This window comes from Beta vulgaris, chromosome 8, assembly GCF_026745355.1.
Source record: "Beta vulgaris subsp. vulgaris cultivar EL10 chromosome 8, EL10.2, whole genome shotgun sequence".
NCBI classification, from domain to species: Eukaryota; Viridiplantae; Streptophyta; class Magnoliopsida; order Caryophyllales; family Amaranthaceae; genus Beta; species Beta vulgaris.
Genome location: NC_079209.1, coordinates 46,326,389 through 46,346,342, shown reverse-complemented (window position 1 = coordinate 46,346,342; position 19,954 = coordinate 46,326,389). Strand labels below are relative to the sequence as shown.

The following is a 19,954-nucleotide window of genomic DNA, read 5'->3' as shown; positions in this document are numbered from 1 at the left end:
AATAACAAATCCAAAATATTACTTCTATGTCATTATTGATAGGGTGAGCAATATATAATCTCATGTATAAAGTTTGATGAAAATTAAAGAATTATCTCAATGCTATATGTTTTCCATCATCTTTATAAAAGTCTTTTTTGTCTGCCATTAAATAAGGCTAAAAGTTTGAGTAAAATGCGGCTTATTAATACCCTTAAATTATGGTATCTATATATATAAGGCCGAAAATCCAGCGAAAAGTATAAGGATATATAAAAATTGATTTTGATTTTTAATTAAAGAATGAACGTTTCTTAAGAATCCAAATTCAATTATCTACCACTTATAAAAGAGATGCATTAGTAGTAGCATAATACATGAAGTATATAGGATTAATTATCGAATTGAATTATGGATAAATCCATAAATCATAGCATACTTTTAGGGGCTGTGATTTGAGATGCAAAAATCAACTCTAATTATTGAATCTTAACGGCTGCCACGATTGAAGAAATTGGTAAAAAAAAAAAGAACCTTACCGAATTTAGGAGATTTTAATTGATTGATCATCTTATTGAATGGAAAAGTTTAAAAAGGAATGTATGACACACTTTTGGATTGAAGGAGAGAATGACACATTAGCATGTTCAACCATCATACGACATATGGCATTCAAAATTTTGGAGGAATTGATTAAAGATGACAAGTGGCGTTGATAGCCTAAATTGATGACAACTAAGCTTATTTTTCTAAGTGTATATATATATATATATATATATATATATATATACTACCTCCGTTCTTTTTTAGTTGCAACGTTTGACAAATTGCACTATTCACGTTCTCTTATTTGACCACATTTATTGATTTATATGTTAAACAAAATATAATCATGTGGGGTCTTGTTTGATTCGTTTCGATGTAAGCTTTCATAATATCAAATTTTTATAATTTATACTTACATACAATTAGAGATAAAACGATTTGAAATTGTACATTGGCAAGCGTGAAAGTCAAAACGTTGCAACTAAATAAAAACAGAGGTAGTATAATCTAGATGTTTTTTTATACTAGAGACATTTTGTCACTTTAAGGTCCTTATATATGGTAGGTCGATCCATCAAATCAATACATATATTACCCTCTCTACCTTTTTCATTCTTTGCTTATTGATAGTCTTTGCCTCTTTTCACTTTTTTCCTAGGTCGAGTACAAAAGTAAATGTTTCTATTAGAAATTATTAAGAGATATCCGACTTATTCTACAATGTTCGTGTGGATTTATTAAAATCTAGGCATGAGTTTTTATCAAGCTGCTTTATTTTGTTTAATTACTCATGGCCTGATTACTAAAAAGCATTATTGTGTTTTAGGATCTAGCTACCTAATTCATTAACAAAGTCTATTCAAATTAGAGTCAAAATATGGGTCTAAGGTTGTAATCCCCCATATTTTTAAGATATTAAATTAAATAGTTTTAATCATTGTTAAGTATTAAAGCTATTTAATTTCGGTATTTAAGAGCAGAAGGGTATTTTGGTCATTTTACCAAAATAGTATTTGAGTATTTCCACAAAGAAGTATTTTAGTATTTTCAAGGAAGTATTTTATTAATATTAGTAGGAAGATTATTTTGGAAATTTATCATCAAATGTATTTTGGCAATTTGATGAGTAAGGGCATTTTGGTCTTTTACCCAAATTGACTACCACTATAAAAAGAGAAAAACCTAAAGTTTCCCATCTTTTTCCATCTTCTTCACTAGCCACCATTTCTCAAAAAGGAGTAAGTGGGTTTTTCCTCTCAAACCTTTGTTCTTCCTCAAGTAAGTTTTTCAAGTAATCCTCTTCAATAATTCTAGCTTCTAATCTAGTTTTGTTTTTGAAATTTATAGGAAGATCTTGCAATTATCAAAGGGAAGCAAAGAGGTAATGATTTTTCTGAATTTTTTGGGGTTTTCTTCCTTATTTTCTCTCTCCTCTTTGTTCACGATTTCCGGCCACCACAAGGGTGGTTCGCCGGCGAGATCGACAGGTCCGACGGACCATTGTCGGGACAGCAGTGGTGGCAGCCGACTGGGCACGGCGCCGCCTGCCACTGCCGCGCAGCTGGTGGTGGTGGTGGTGCTCGTGGTGGCGCCAGTAGTTGTGGTTTTTCAGATTTGTGGTTTTTGAACCACTTGTAAAAAAAAAAAAGAAATTGTTATTATTATTTTAATAATTTACAGCAGTAAATTATTAAGTAAATTAGTAGTTTTTATAAAGTTTTAAGTATTAGTTTGTAGTGGGTTTTGCCTAATAGTAAAGGTTTTCAAGTTAGGACTTTAAAAATAGTTCTTAAAGCATTTGTAAGGAAAAATCAGCTTTATTATTATATTTAGAATGCTGATTTTTATTTATTAGTAGCTTTGAATTGTTGTTGGAAGTACTAATTGATAGTACTTTATTGTTGGTAGGTTTCAAGAATAATTAAAGCCAGTCAAACTTTTGACTGTTGATTTTTGTGTAATCAAGGTACATACACTTTGACCTTGACTTTAGTAGTTTCAAAGGATATATATATTTTATTTAGCATGAGGAGTAAGGAGAGGCTTATGCCTTGAAATTGTTTGAGTATATGTTGAGAACTTAGAAAGGAGATTAGGAATGGAACTTTTGAGTTATTCCTATATTTGAAAAGTATGTGATAGATGATTATTGCTTTTGAGCATGATTAAAGTTATTAAAGTTACTCTTGAAGTTATGGCTTGCCTATGAATATTTTATTGAGCATGGTCTCATTTGAGGTTATATATTTTATTGAGCATGGTCTCATTAGAAGTTTATATTTTATTGAGCAAGGTCTCATGAGAAGTTATATTTTGTTGAGCAAGGTCTCACAAGTTTCAAGTTATTGAGCAAGGTCTCACTAGTTAAAGTTATTGAGCAAGGACTCACAAGTAGTTGAATCATTGAGCAATGACTCAATTGATTGGATCATGGATCCTTAAGAAAGTAAGAAAAAGGACTCATGGAGTCATTAAAGTAATAAGATGAGCAAGGTCTCAAATAATTTAGAATTGAGTTAATTGTGGTGTTTGTTGCATTCACTTGTTAAAGAAAGATAAGAAATTAATTTATTTGCTAGATGTATTATTGTGATTGTGTCTCACATAATGGGCTTTGGCAATAAAACTCTTGGGATGGATCCCCATGAGTATTGAACATAAGGGGGGAGTTAGTGTGAAACTATACTCCTGCATATAGCTTAGCATGACGATGTTAATGCTTTTATTTTATCAAGCAAGTTTATGGAATTCCAATTTTCAAGATCTTTGAGTGGACTAGGTGTCACTCGTATTCTGTATCTCTGAGATGTTGAGTCTAGAGGCTCACTCTCACCCTCGTTCATTACTAACAAGCTTAAAATTCTCGAGTCAAGTTATTTAAAGTTCATGGAACTTTAGTAAGAGGTGTGGGATCTCTTACACAAGTAATAGTAGCCCGTATGATTCCAAGAGGAGGACGGTGCCCGTTCATTGCCAAATAATATTAAAAGAAAGTATTTAGTAAGTACAGTTATATGCTTGTTGCATGTAGAGTCATAAGAAGAGCAAGCCGAAGTGATTGAGGATTGCATGCATTATTATTCGCATTAGTTAGTTGTGTTATGTACTCAGCGTTGCTGATGTATGTGTTCTTTGTTTCTTTTGGTTGTTGTTTTTCCTCAACAACCCTGTGATGATCCATTTGGTGAGCAGAGTTTAGAGAAGAAGTTGCAGGTACAAGTTCTTGATGTGCATGGAAATCATAAGCATCCGGATGGGAGTTTTAGTACACGAGTACTTTCTTATTTAAGTTATCTTGAATTTTATATTTGACTTTACTTGACCAATGGGGTCAAGGTTTGACTTTTGAATATGGGACTAGTATGGGATAGTCTCGGAGTTGTAATTCAATTACATACTTTCTTATTTCTATTGTATTAAAGTATTTCCAGTTTATTTTAAAAGACTTCCGCTGTATTATCTGATTAGCCTTACGTATTATCATGCGTGGCATAACAACTCCCGCAATTTCTCCTAGTTTATAAAAGGAGGAGTCGTGGGGGTGTTACAAAGTGGTATCAGAGCTCCAAGGTTTATATTACCTTATTTTACAAAAGTTTTCGAACTTAAAAGTATTTCAAAGTCGAATTGCAAAAAGGGAAGGGAATTGCATATGCATATGTACATTGCGTCGCATTAGTCACTAAGTCTTTATGTGTCTTAGAGCATATGTACATTGCGTCGCATTAGTCACTAAGTCTTTATGTGTCTTAGAGCATATGTACATTGCGTCGCATTAGTCACTAAGTCTTTATATGTCTTAGATTAGTAAGTGCTCTTAGTTCTAGTAGCACTTTTGATGTGTTTTATGTGACTAAGTGTTTGATTGCAACGTGGTTGGCATTTTCTACTTGTATGGAGTCCAGTTTGGACTGAAAGGTGTAGTATGACTACAAAGTAGTGCTAGTTTTACTCTAATCTACTACTCTAGTAAGAGAGTTAGTATAAAAGTTCCTTAGAAAGGAGATTGCGAATTAAATGTCAGCGTGGCATTTGCTTAGTATTTTTGATCTATATTGAGGGTCAATAAGCGATTTTTGAGTCAAATTTTTTTTTTCTTTGGCAGATCAATGGCCGATAGAAATGCTAGGATTGATGCTCAACTGAGGAACTTAGTCCGAGTGACTACGAATTTAGCTAGAAGAGGTCCTTCGAAGAAGAAGTCTGTTGATTGGTTTAAGAGGGTTAGTGATAGTAAACCGCCTTCTTATGATGGGAAGGGTGATCCTGTTAAGCTTGAGAACTGGGTTAGGGATTTTGAGAAGCTATTCGATGCTATCCAATGTCCAGATAATAGGAAAGTAGCTATAGCTGCATATTACCTTAAGGAGGAAGCTGACTTTTGGTGGTCGCAGCATAAGGAGACGTTAATGGCAAGGCCTGACTTTGATTGGAAGGCTTTCGGGTAGCTATGAAGGAGAAATTTTATCCCAATTTCTTGAGGAGGCAAAAGGCCACTGAGTTTGATGAGTTGAAGCAAGGTGACATGACTGTGGAGCAGTACTATGAGAAGTTTGTAGGATTGATGAAGTTTGCTCCCGAGTTAGTACCTACTGAGGAAAGAAAGGCAATTAGGTTCGAGACTGGACTTAGTCTTGAGGTGAAGCTTGGGCTAGGAGGTTCAACTTTCAGGACCTTAGAGGAAGTGTATGATAGAGCTGCTCATTTAGGTTCCTATTTGAAACAAGCTGGAGTTGAGAGCTCAAACAACAAGAGGAAGGAAATCCTAGTCAGAATTTCCAGAGGAACGACAAGAAGTTCAAGCCTCAAAATAACTTTCACCAAGGAGGACAATCTAATGGCCAAAGGAATGGAGGCCAATATCAACCACAGAAGGGTGGAAATGGTTCTAATAAGGGAAAGAAAGGAGACGAACGCGTGTATTTCTGCAAGAGGTGCCCATACAATCATCCTGGAAAGGATTGTGAAGGAAAGCTGGTGGAGTGTAACTATTGCCACAAATTGGGTCATCGAGAGTATGAGTGCTTCTCCAAGAACCCTGAGTTGAAGACCGACAAGGGCAAGAGCGGAAACCAGTTTGGTCAGGGTAATCGAAACCAATCAGGAGGCAACAACTATCAAGGTGGGAACAAGCAAAATGGGAACAACAAGACCGTTTTGAGTGGAGCTGGCCCTAGTGTGCCTGCAATTGCTAGGTTGAATGTCATAAGTGCTAGAGAAGCTGAGACGTCCAAGGACGTAGTTACGGGTAATGTTTCTATTAATTCCACTTTTGTTAAAGCTTTATTTGATTCAGGAGCCGAACGTTCATTTGTTTCAAAGTTAGTTGCTTCAAAATATGGCTTAGGAAACCCTAGAGATGTTGAAATTCCTATTATGTTACCATCTGGGGAAGTAGTAACTTGCTCAAGAGTATATGAAAACGTCCTTGTGAGAATTGGGGATGTAGACTTTGAAACCAACCTCATAGAATTTCCATTGGAAGACTTGGAGATTATTTTAGGGATGGATTGGCTTAAGGAGTATAAAGCCGAGATTCTTTATGGAGAACAAAAAGTGAGATTGAGGAATAAGAATGGGAAAAAGGTGACTTTCAAGACTAAACCACAAGAAGGTAGAATTAAGATCATTTCAGCCTAAGTTTGGTGAAGCAAGTGCAGAAGGGAGCTCCGTTATTCTTGTGTAATGTGCAGAGGTTGGAAGAAGAGAAGCTTAAGATAGAGCATGTGAAAGTGGTGAATGAGTTTCCAGACGTATTTCCGGAAGATATACCGGGAATGCCACCTCAGAGGGAGTTAGAATTCACCATAGACTTAGTTCCTGGAACTGCCCCTATATCAAAAGCACCCTATAGAATGGCTCCAGCAGAGATGAAGGAGCTCAACAAGCAACTAGAGGAATTACTCGAGAAAGGGTACATTAGACCTAGTTATTCCCATGGGGAGCGCCTGTTTTATTCGTAAAGAAGAAGGATGGAAGCTTGAGGCTATGTATCGATTATAGAGATCTCAATAAGGTGACTATTAAGAATAAGTATCCGTTACCGAGGATTGACGACCTATTCGATCAATTAAGAGGAGCTGGAATATTTTCAAAGATAGACTTGAGGTCAGGGTATCAACCATTGCAGATTGGGGAGAAGGACATACCAAAGACTGCCTTTAGGACGAGGTATGGTCACTATGAGTTCACCGTGATGCCATTTGGTTTAACCAATGCACCAGCATGTTTATGGACCTTATGAATAGAGTATTTCGAGAGTATTTGGACAAATTTGTAGTCGTATTCATCGATGATATCCTTATCTACTCGAAGAACAAGGAGGAGCATGAAGAGCACTTGAGGTCAGTATTGTCTACACTTAGGGAGAATCAGCTTTACGCAAAGTTCTCGAAGTGCGAATTTTGGATGGAAGAAGTGGCATTTCTTGGCCACATTGTGTCAAAGAAGGGAATTTCCGTAGATCCGTCGAAGATAACCGCAGTGAGCGAATGGCCTAAACCTAGGAATGTTACTGATATAAGGAGTTTCTTGGGTCTAGCTGGCTACTATAGACGTTTTGTGAAGGACTTTTCGAGGGTAGCTAAACCAATGACTAGTCTTATGAAGAAGGATACGAAGTTCATATGGACCGAGGAGTGTGAGAAAGCCTTTAAGAAGCTTAAGGAGTTGTTGACTACAGCTCCGATTTTGACGTTACCAGAGGAGAATGCCGAGTTGGAGGTATATAGTGACGCTTCGAAAAATGGTTTAGGGTGTGTATTGATGCAAAATCGAAAGGTTATAGCCTACGCTTCTAGGCAATTGAAACCGTACGAAGTGAATTACCCAACCCATGATCTAGAATTAGCCGCAATAGTGTTTGCTTTGAAGATTTGGCGACACTACTTATATGGAGTGAAGGTGAATTGTATACAGATCACAAGAGTCTGAAGTATTTGTATACTCAAAAGGATTTGAATATGAGACAGAGAAGATGGTTAGAGTTGGTGAATGACTATGACATTGAGATCTTATACCATGAAGGAAAGGCAAACGTCGTTGCCCGCGTTAAGTCGTAAGTCTAGCCATAGTTTAAGTCTTTGGTACTTCCAGAGAATTGTGTGACGAGTTTAGGAAGCTCAACATTGAAGTTGTTGGGAGTAGTGGAGTGGAAGCATGCTTAAATGCCATTTCAATCCAGTCAGAATTGAATGAAGAAATTTTAAAGGCTCAAGAAGGGAATGAGGAAATGGAGAAGATAAAGAAGCTGATCAAGGAGAAAAAGACAAAGGAGTTTAGTACCCATGATGATGGAAGTGTCCGATTCAATGGAAGATGGTGCATACCGTCAAGTTGCACCGAGTTGAAAGAAAAAGTGATGAAAGAAGGGCACAACAACGACTTATTCTATCCACCCTGGAGGGGATAAATTATATAAGGACTTGAAGCTAATGTTCTGGTGGAACAATATGAAAAGAGAAGTAGCTGAATTTGTTGCTAGGTGTTTGACTTGTCAGAAGGTGAAGAGCGAACACAAGAGACCTCAAGGGACGATTCAACCGTTACCAGTGCCTGAGTGGAAATGGGATGACATAGCAATGGATTTCGTTGTAGGTCTCCCTAAGACAGCGAAAGGATTCACCAAAGTGTGGGTGATCGTAGATAGACTAACTAAGGTAGCAAAATTTGTTCCAATGAAGGACAATTGGTCGATGGAACAGTGTGGTAAAGTATATGTGGACCAAGTGGTGAGGCATCATGGAGTTCCTTCCACTATTGTGTCTGATAGAGATTCAAGATTCTTTCTCATTTTTGGGAGGCATTACAGAAAGCTTTTGGGACCGATGTGCTTAAGAGTACAGCTTTTCATCCAGCAACTGATGGTCAATCGGAAAGAACCATTCAGACTCTCGAGGATATGTTGAGGGCGTGTGCCTTAGATTACCCTAAGACTTGGGATGAGATGTTGGCTTTAATAGAATTCTCAAATAACAATAGCTACCATTCTAGCATTAAGATGGCTCCTTTTGAAGCTTTATACGGTCGAAAATGTCGCAGTCCATTGTGCTGGAACGATATTAGCGAGACGGTTACTTTGGGACCGCAAATGATTGAAGATACCGTGAATCAAGTAAGATATATTCGTGAGAAGATGAGGGCGGCCCAGGATCGTCAAAAGGCCTATGCAGATCAGAATAGAAGAGATAGCGAATATCAAGTAGGCGAGAAAGTCTTACTAAAGGTGTCACCTATGAAAGGGGTGATGCGTTTTGGGCAAAAAGGAAAGCTTAGCCCGAAGTTTATAGGTCCGTATGACATCATTGAAAGAATTGGAAGATTGGCTTATCGTTTAGATTTGCCAAATAACTTGGGAAAGGTGCATAATGTGTTCCATGTATCCCAACTAAAGAGATATGTGCCCGATAAGTCTCACGTATTAGATCCCGAGATTATAGAAGTGGATGAGACGCTTTCTTTTGAAGAGAGACCAGTAAAGATCTTGGACTCTAAGGTGAGGAGTACAAGAAATAAAGATATAAAGATACTCAAGGTTTTGTGGTCTAACCAGCGTACCGAAGAGGCTACCTGGGAGGCTGAAGACGAGATGAGAAAGAAGTATCCTGAGCTCTTCGACTAGGTGAGTTGAGTTCCGGGACGTAACTCCTTTAAGGGGGGTAGAGTGCGTGCGCGCATTTTGCTAGAAATTAGTAAGAATTTGTTGCATTTGTGCACTATTTTTAGAGTTTTCAAGGAAAACTTTTCAAGCAAAGTAAGCATTTCATAGTTTGAATATTCAAGGCAAAAGTTTTATTCAGTAGCGTATTATTTGGCTACTTGTTTTATTCAGTAGCGTATTATTTGGCTACTTGTTTTACTCAGTAGCGTATTATTTGGCTATTGTTTTACTTAGTAGCGTATTATTTGGCTACTTCTTAAAAAAGAACTATTTTATGGCGTAATGCTCGTAAATTTTCAAATTTGAAAGTTGGATTAGAGAGGAGGGTTTTGTTAAGTTTCGGGACGAAACTTCTTTTAAGGGGGTAGACTGTAATCCCCATATTTTTAAGATATTAAATTAAATAGTTTTAATCATTTAATATTAAAGCTATTTAATTTCGGTATTTAAGAGCAGAAGGGTATTTTGGTCATTTTACCAAATAGTATTTGAGTATTTCCACAAAGAAGTATTTTAGTATTTTCAAGAAGTATTTTATTAATATTAGTAGGAAGATTATTTTGGAAATTTATCATCAAATGTATTTTGGCAATTTGATGAGTAAGGGCATTTTGGTCTTTTACCCAAATTGACTACCACTATAAAAAGAGGAAAACCTAAAGTTTCCCATCTTTTTCCATCTTTTCACTAGCCACCATTTCTCAAAAAGGAGTAAGTGGGTTTTTCCTCTCAAACCTTTGTTCTTCCTCAAGTAAGTTTTTCAAGTAATCCTCTTCAATAATTCTAGCTTCTAATCTAGTTTTGTTTTTGAAATTTATAGGAAGATCTTGCAATTAATCAAAGGGAAGCAAAGAGGTAATGATTTTTCTGAATTTTTGGGGTTTTCTTCCTTATTTTCTCTCTCCTCTTTGTTCACGATTTCCGGCCACCACAAGGGTGGTTCGCCGGCGAGATCGACAGGTCCGACGAGACCATTGTCGGACAGCAGTGGTGAGCCGACTGGGCACGGGCGCCGCCTGCCACTGCGCGCAGCTGGTGGTGGTGGTGGTGCTCGTGGTGGCGCCAGTAGTTGTTGTTTTCAGATCTGTTGTTTTTGAACCACTTGTAAAAAAAAAAAAAGAAATTGTTATTATTATTTTAATAATTTACAGCAGAAATTATTAAGTAAATTAGTAGTTTTATAAAGTTTTAAGTATTAGTTTGTAGTGGGTTTTGCCTACTAGTAAAGGTTTTCAAGTTATGACTTTAAAATAGTTTTTAAAGCATTTGTAAGGAAAAATCAGCTTTATTATTATATTTAAAATGCTGATTTTTATTTATTAGTAGCTTTGAATTGTTGTTGGAAGTACTAATTGATAGTACTTTATTGTTGGTAGGTTTCAAGAATAATTAAAGCCAGTCAAACTTTTGACTGTTGATTTTTGTGTAATCAAGGTACATACACTTTGACCTTGACTTTAGTAGTTTCAAAGGATAATATATTTTATTGAGCATGAGGAGTAAGGAGAGGCTTATGCCTTGAAATTGTTTGAGTATATGTTGAGAACTTAGAAAGGAGATTAGGAATGGAACTTTTGAGTTATTCCTATATTTGAAAAGCATGTGATGATGATTATTGCTTTTGAGCATGATTAAAGTTATTAAAGTTACTCTTGAAGTTATGGCTTGCCTATGAATATTTTATTGAGCATGGTCTCATTTGAGGTTATATATTTTATTGAGCATGGTCTCATTAGAAGTTTATATTTTATTGAGCAAGGTCTCATGAGAAGTTATATTTTGTTGAGCAAGGTCTCACAAGTTTCAAGTTATTGAGCAAGGTCTCACTAAGTTAAAGTTATTGAGCAAGGACTCACAAGTAGTTGAATCATTGAGCAATGACTCAATTGATTGGATCATGGATCCTTAAGAAAGTAAGAAAAAGGACTCATGGAGTCATTAAAGTAATAAGATGAGCAAGGTCTCAAAGAATTTAGAATTGAGTTAATTGGTGTTTGTTGCATTCACTTGTTAAAGAAAGATAAGAAATTAATTTATTTGCTAGATGTATTATTGTGATTGTGTCTCACATAATGGGCTTTGGCAATAAAACTCTTGGGATGGATCCCCCATGAGTATTGAACATAAGGGGGAGTTAGTGTGAAACTATACTCCTGCATATAGCTTAGCATGACGATGTTAATGCTTTTATTTTATCAAGCAAGTTTATGGAATTCCAATTATCAAGATCTTTGAGTGGACTAGGTGTCACTCGTATTCTTATCTCTGAGATGTTGAGTCTAGAGGCTCACTCTCACCCTCGTTCATTACTAACAAGCTTAAAATTCTCGAGTCAAGTTATTTAAAGTTCATGGAACTTTAGTAAGAGGTGTGGGATCTCTTACACAAGTAATAGTAGCCCGTATGATCCAAGAGGAGGACGGTGCCCGTTCATTGCCAAATAATATAAAAGAAAGTATTTAGTAAGTTCAGTTATATGCTTGTCGCATGTAGAGTCTAAGAAGAGCAAGCCGAAGTGATTGAGGATTGCATGCATTATTATTCGCATTAGTTAGTTGTGTTATGTACTCAGCGTTGCTGATGTATGTGTTTCTTTGTTTCTTTTGGTTGTTTTTTTCCTCAACAACCCTGTGATGATCCATTTGGTGAGCAGAGTTTAGAGAAGAAGTTGCAGGTACAAGTTCTTGATGTGCATGGAAATCATAAGCATCCGGATGGGAGTTTTAGTACACGAGTACTTTCTTATTTAAGTTATCTTGAATTTTATATTTGACTTTACTTGACCAATGGGGTCAAGGTTTGACTTTTGAATATGGGACTAGTATGGGATAGTCTCGGAGTTTGTAATTCATTTACATACTTTCTTATTTCTTTGTATTAAAGTATTTCAGTTTATTTTAAAAGACTTCCGCTGTATTATCTGATTAGCCTTACGTATTATCATGCGTGGCATAACAACTCCCACAATTTCTCCTAGTTTATAAAAGGAGGAGTCGTGGGGGTGTTACAAAGGTTACACAAGCCAATCAACGAAAAACAAATATTTGCCATTTTTTGTGGTATTTAACCCTTTGCTTGCTGGAAACATGAAATTATAATAATATACTCCCTCCGTCCCATAATATAGTGCTTGTTTCTTTTTTTTCACGGGAATTAAGGAGGAGGAACAAAATAAGGAACACAATCAATGACTGATTATTTGGCACGAATGATAAGTGAGGGATATGTAAGGTTTTTATTGAAAACATCAAAGCATTTATAGCATCTTTCATCTGAACCGTACAACTTTACTGAATTGAAAAAAGTAAATACCTAATCCTAACATATAGAAACTGACAAATGAGAATGAGTTTTTTCTTTTTTTAATCCAATGACATTACAAAGATTAGTGGCACACAGATTGCCACTAATCTACTGATCTCTAATTAAAAAAAAAAACTTACCTCCAAAAATCTGAAAAAACTCTCTAACCCTCATTATACATACAACACTTAGAGAAATCAGAAAATCACACCACCATAAACCCCCCAGAAAAACAAAGGTAAAATATCACAAAGATAATTTAATTTATTAACTCATCTGCATCATTGTCCACTGTTATGGCTTCAGATTTCGACTTGAATGCTGCTTGGTGTCCAGATTATCTGGGCCTTGATGATGAGGAGCATGACTTTCTAGCTCACAATGAGCAAGGGGACTTTGATCTTAACTTGGAGCCACATGAAGATGAGTCAAGCTTCATTCAACAAACTGAAGTGTTGGAACACCAAGCCAACGACAACACGTTGGTTGCAGTCAATCATCACAAGCGCAGTAGACTCAGCAGTGAGGACAAGCTTCAGATATTGTGTTGGCTCCTCAATAAAGCAAAGGCAGGTAAACTGAAAAGGGGTTCAATCAAAGATGCATCGTATTTATTTAACTTCTCAGTTAGATGCATTAGCAGCATTTGGAACACAGCCAGAAAACAGAGTTCATCCATGCAAAGGTATAATGTCTCAACTAAATTCCATTTTTCTGGAAGAAAGAGAATTCAAGTGCAATTAGATGAAATTACAAAACTGAAAATGGGAGAGAGGTCATGTATGAGAGACTTAACAATGCTTAACATGAGTAAAAGCACGGTTCATAGAATGATAAAAAGGGGACTAATAAAACCACACACTAATTCACTTCATCCGAGATTAAAAGAACCAAACAAAATTGAAAGACTGAAATGGGTTTTCAAATTGTTAATGGGAAACACACCAGAAACCATGAGAGAGTACTACCCCATGTATGATATCGTCCACTTGGATGAGAAATGGTTTTATCTAACTACCAAATCATAGAGGGTCTATTTGGCAAAGAATGAAAGGGGTAGATACAGGGCAGCAAGTTCCAGCAAGTTCATTCCAAAGGTGATGTTCACATCATGTGTAGCAAGACCAAGGTACAACTCAGCAGGGGAATGCACATTTGATGGGAAGATTGGAATCTTCCCATTCACATACCAAGAGCCAGCAAAGAGAACATCAAAAAACAGGGAAAAAGGAACCATGATAACCAAAGTGGTTGAGAGTGTCAACCAAAAGGTAACAAGGGACATGCTGATTAATGAAATAATTCCAGCTATAAAGGAGAAATGGCCAAGAGATGGAGGTCCAACAACCATTTTCATACAACAAGATAACGCTAAGGCACACATCACTCATGAAGATCTTGAATGGCAGTTAATTCATGAACAAGATGGGTTCACTTTTATTTTAATTCAACAGCCTCCTGACAGTCCTGATTTGAACATCCTTGATCTTGTTTTTTTTCAGAATCATTCAATCATTAATGCACAAAAAAATGCCAGCAGATATAGACAAGCTGCTTGAAGCCGTGAACCAAGCATTTTATGAATTGGATCCCAAGACTTTAAGCAATGTGTGGATGTTATTACAATATGTGATGAATGAAATCCTCAAGGTTGGTGGTGGCAATGATTATGATTTGCCTCATGTTAATAAGAAGAAATTGGAAAAACAAGGAGTTCTAAGTGATCAGGTCAAAGCACCAATGTGGGCAGTTATGGACGCTTGGGATAAAGTCCATGGACAAGCATCAACATCACAGCAACCATGAGCAACAAAACAGAACAACTGAAGGGGGAAGAATTTTGTTTTCTGTTTTTAGGGTGAGTTTGTAATGGTCAGTTTTTGTAAGAGAACAAAAATCAAGTTTTAATGGTCAATTTTTGTAAGAGAACAAAAATCAAGTTGTAATGGTCAATTTTTGTAAGAGAACAAAAATCAAGTTGTAATGGTCAATTTTTGTAAGTGAACAAAAATCAAGTTGTAATGATCAGTTTTTATGTTTCAATGAAGAGACTTGTTTCTAGTTTGCTTGAATTGGAGTATATACAAAACATTTGCTCAAAAGTTAAACATTAACCAGAAGATAAGAGTGAAACAAAGTGAAAAAAACTCAGAAGTCCCCATGAATCAATATACAACATGCTCAAACCAACACCACACTAACCACAACCCCATATAGCCTCAATCAGTCCTTAAAAGGATTGGTGGCATATTAAGGATTGAGGAGGTAATTTAAGGGAGCTTTGTATGTCATTCAATGATGGTTTTATCATAAACTTTTTTAAAAACAAGGTTTGAAATGAATAAGAATCAGTTAAAGCAAATGAGAAAGAATTAGTTAAGCTTAAAACAAGAGATAAGATTGAAATAAAGTGAAAAAAACTCAGAAGTCCCCATGAATCAATACACAACATGCTCAAACCAACATCACACTCAACCACAACCCCAAATAGCCTCAATAAGTCCTTAAAAGGACTGGTGGCATATTAAAGATTGAGGAGGTGATTTAAGGGAGCTTTGTATGTCATTGAATGATGGTTTCATCATAAACTTTTTTAAAAACAAGGTTTGAAATGAATAAGAATCAGTTAAAGTGAATGCGAAAGAATCAGTTAGGCTTAAAAAAAGAGATAAGAGTGAAATAAAGTGAAAAGAACTCAGAAGTCCCCATGAATCAGTACACAACATGCTCAAACCAACATCACAATTCGAGATAAATCACAACCAACAGGGGACTAAATGAAACCAACATCACATTACAAATTCATCACATTTCGAGATAAATCACAACCAACAGGGGGCTAAATGAAACCAACATCACACTAAAAATTCATCACAATTCGAGATAAATCACAACCAACAGAGGACTAAATGAAACCAGCAGCACACTACAAATTCATCACATTTCGAGATAAATCACAACCAACAGGGGGGTAAATCAAACCAACATCACACTAAAAATTCATCACAATTCGAGATAAATACCAACCAACATGGGGGTAAAATCAAACCAACATCACAATGAAAATTCATCACAATTCGAGATAAATCACAACCAACAGGGGGCTAAATCAAACGAACATCACACTAAAAATTCATCACAATTCGAGATAAATCACAACTAACAGGGGACTAAATAAAACCAACATCACACTAAAAATTCATCACAATTCGAGATAAATACCAGCCAACAGGGGACTAAATCAAACCAACATCACACTAAAAATTCATCACAATTCGAGATAAATCACAACCAATAGGGGGGCCAAATCAAACAAACATTATAGAAAATTGATCACAACAACTAGATTCAGACCACAATTTCATCAGATGCGTTAGATGCAAAGAAAATTGAAATACATAGAAAAGGGACTTAGCTACTGGACTCGGCATCAGATGCGTCAGATTCAAAATCCTCCACATCATTTTTTTTGCAATGTCTTCATTAACAACAACAGTAGAAGTAGCGTCAGTTTTCTGCCTTGTATCATCAGCACCATTTTTAGTGCTCTCAGATCCACCACCAGAAACAGATGGACGATCTTTGATGATTAGGGTTTCAGTTGGCGATTCTTCATCGAAAAATTCGTCAAGAACTTCAGTAGATTCAGATCGGGGACTATATGTGTGGTTTCCATCACAATCAGCACCTCTCTCACAGTTTGGATAATCCGAACAACTGTAAGTAGAGGATGGAAAATCATCTCCAGAAGAGTGAGAGAAACCGAAACTCATATCCTTCAAATGAAAGAGATGTTGCTACTAAAATGATTTTAAGGTAAATCACCACAGATTCATGTTTATATAACCATAGATCTTGGATTTTTTGGAAGAGAGAGAAAAACAGAGGTAAATCGGTCAAACTGAAAAATGAATTGAAGATGAATTTGAGAAGTGTAGTTAATTTTTGTTCATGAAACTCAAGATCTAACCAGAAAACGAAGCAATGCATAATTTTTAGGGTTTCAAATGGAGAGATGAGGGGAGAGAGAGAGACAGAGAGAGAGAGATAGAGAAAGAGGGAGAAAGTGTGAAAGAAACTGAGATGGGAACTAAAGAGAGACTGAGATGGAAACACGGATATTGCATTGGAAAATGTATAGATTTAACAATTTTTTATCTGTAAAGCATTAAATGTTGGTACAGTTTTTCAAGGCAATCTGAGGACAAAAGTGGAAAAAAAATACTGAATGAGGGTAAGCTGGGGAATTCATACCATTTTATAATTGGAAAGGGGAGAAACAAAAAATGTTTTTGGGACACCCTAAAAGGAATGTAGGCACTATATTATGGGACGGAGGGAGTAGTTAGGTGTATTTTTCTGAAATTGTTTGCATTAATAGCTAATTGTATAGTTGGATTGACCATATTTAGTGCTCGTTTGATTGACAGAAATATATGTAGGCAATGAAAATTTCCATGATTTTCTCATTTGGGAAGTTGTTTGGTTGATAGGAAATTGAGAAAACGGGTGCAATGGGAATTCCTTGGGAAACTGAAATTCCCGCAAAATATAGGAATTTAATTCCCCTCCCCTCCCATAGTCAATCAGAATTCATAAAAATTGCAAATTCTTTTATACCAACCAAACAAATTTACGCTATTTCCTAGAAATTACATAAGAAAAGTAATTTCCTAAGAAATGAAACTTCCTACAAGAATTAAATTCTCATGTATACCAAACGAGCACTTATATGTACGTTTCAAATCTATTTACCTACGTTTGAAGGGCACTACACTATTTTTTAAATACTTCCACAAAAACTAGTTTGGAAAAAAGTGCTCTCTCCATTTAAAAATAAAGCCATTTATGAACTTTTACAGGCATATTATGAGTAAATATTGAGCATTATATGAATTTAGATACTCCAGCCTCATTTACTATCTTAATGGAATAATTTGACGACCAATCCCCTCTTTGAGCTTTCACTTTTTATATTTACCCTGACGGAAACTTTAGTCTCTAACTCTTGACTGATTGAAAAAGAGCCAATTATAAGCATTGCAATGTATCCTCACTAGATGGCAGTGGGTAATGGACCCTATCCGGATTCGTGGATCCAGATCCATTTTTGACGGATCTGGATCCTCAAATTTTGGACCCTATGGATCCGGGTAGGATCTGGATCCTCCTTGAAAAATATAGATCTGGACCGGGTCCTAAATAATTACCCAGATCTAAATCCGTTTACCCGTTTTTATAATATTATTATAATTTAATATTATATTTTGATAAAATTAGTTATTAAATGTAAAACGGATTTTCGCTTGAATTTTGGATTTGTTCCAATTAATGTGCGATTTTTGTGCGATTTCACTGGATAGTTGAGTTCGAAAATTAGGTTGATAACTAATCTACATTTTGATAATTGAATAGTTGTAAGTAGTTATAATGGTTATTTTTCAAAAATAAAATGTATTTTTTGGTTTAAATTAGATGACTTTATTGTTTAAAATCTTTAATTATTGTGAAAATTAGGATAGTTTGAAGACAATAAGCAAGGATCCGTTTTGGATCCATTTAGGACCCGGATCCGTAGGATCCATACGGATCTGAATCTGGATCTTCATTCTTATTACCCAGCGGATCCGGATAGGATATGGATCTTTGCCTAAAAAACAAATCTGGATCTAAATCCTAAAGGACCCTGTCCAGATCCTACCCATTGCCATCTCTAAATTTATTCCTCACTATCTCGAAATAGTATGGATAAGTTGGCGACTTTGTTCAATAAGTACTTCCGTGGCCCGTGGGGCTTAAAAAGTTCAACTTGCTTCTATGCTTGTGTTGGCCTTCTTATCTAAGTCAACAGAAAATGTTTTATGAGTGGCTTGTTGTTTGTTTGTGACTGAGTGTCCAATTATGCGGCTTGCTTTTGTATGATATTCTGTTATTGAAAGATTATTTCATCGTATCCAATATGTTACAGTTATGTGTTAGTGTTATGCTAATGTAAGGTTTTATTTGATTCGTCTAGAAAATGAGAAGAATTTATATTTCTTAGGAAGTTTAAGATGGGCTTATTGTTTAATTGACCAAAAGTTTATAAATAGGGAGAGTAGCTTACCTATTTCCCCTTAAGTAGAAATTCATGGAAACATGTTATGAAGAAGATAGTGGAAAATTTACAGCGTGTTGTCACCGCCGTCAATCCTTCATTTGGCCCGGCTCAGTACGCATTTGTGTGACTGTTATTTTTTAGCAGCAGGTGATAACCTAGTGGTGTTGACATCACCTTCGGTCCCACTGATCATGGGATCGAGTCTCACCCATTGCAGGGAGGGATCCTCAATTTCCCCCCTACTTACAAGGGTTTCATCTTACCTTATAAAAAAAAGTAGAAATTCATGAAAAGCTCTACTTCCCTTATGAATAACCAAACAACAATTTTCAATTTCCGTGAACCTAATGAAGGAACTCAATTCATGTGTACACAATCCGTAAATTTTTTTACTTCTTATAGTGAACCAAACAAGTCCTAAATATATTGCGAAATATGATATGAACTCATAATTTTTTTTTTGTGGAACTCTATAATTATGCTCCTTGATTTATTTAAAAGGGATAAATTATTTTGTAATTAACAAGAACTATTTTTATATATTTTTTTTATCACACTATCTTTGCTTTTTTTTAAAGACATTTGATTTAGCATGTGGACCAAAGAAAAAACACAAAAAGTATTACGAATGAAAATACAAGTAAGAATAAAATGAAAAAGGTGGAGTAAAGGAAAGTAACAATATGAGAGATTGGGTCGGGCCAACATACAATATAAGAAAAATTGACCAAATGTCTCAATTAAAAATGTGCAATTAAAAAACCGGGTATCCTATAAATTAAGAAAAACATATTTCTATACAATCTATCATGATACCCTAAATAATCTAGTAGTGTTAAAACTTGAAAATATAAGGTCAATTACAAATTTCGAACTAGTGTAAGAAAACAAGTTAAGAATTATTCTTGTACAACGTTTCATGTATGTGCGTGTGTTTATATATATATATATTTCAACTAGTATTAGAGGATTTTTAGGGTGCAAATTCTCTTATCGTTTTTCCTGCATTCAAAGACTTTAACCGCTAAAATGAATTGGTTGTCTTGCGAGAGATAATGGTCCAATAAAGTTCTACTCTTTTCTATACAAATATATTGTATTTGTAGACTTGTTTAGAAATGGATAAGATTGATCTATATAGCTTTTTTCTTTTTTGAAAGAGATATATATTAGCTTACATCTTACAACTCCGACCACTAGTATGCCAAGAAATTGATGGAGATCAAACTTGAGAAATAGTAATTTGGAAATAGAAAAAATAAATAGAAGAGAAGTGCTGAAATTTTCCTCATTTATTGGTTGTTATCCAAGATTAGGAATCCTTGGAATGAAATTAAGTTAGCTATATCCAAAAACTTGATGGGACA

The 19,954-nt window shown here is 35.6% G+C and overlaps 2 long non-coding RNA genes across 2 annotated transcripts; both read left to right on the top strand.

The window, feature by feature from the left end:
* Nucleotides 1-1,430: 1,430 nt before the first annotated feature.
* LOC130589738 (uncharacterized) lies at nucleotides 1,431-3,960 on the top strand. Its single transcript, XR_008967373.1, has 4 exons — nucleotides 1,431-1,763; nucleotides 1,873-1,906; nucleotides 2,434-2,491; nucleotides 3,718-3,960. It is a non-coding gene; the product is annotated as an uncharacterized LOC130589738 (long non-coding RNA).
* Nucleotides 3,961-10,019: 6,059 nt separating this feature from the next.
* On the top strand, nucleotides 10,020-12,049 carry LOC130589739 (uncharacterized). Its single transcript, XR_008967374.1, has 3 exons — nucleotides 10,020-10,039; nucleotides 10,561-10,618; nucleotides 11,838-12,049. It is a non-coding gene; the product is annotated as an uncharacterized LOC130589739 (long non-coding RNA).
* Nucleotides 12,050-19,954: the final 7,905 nt, after the last annotated feature.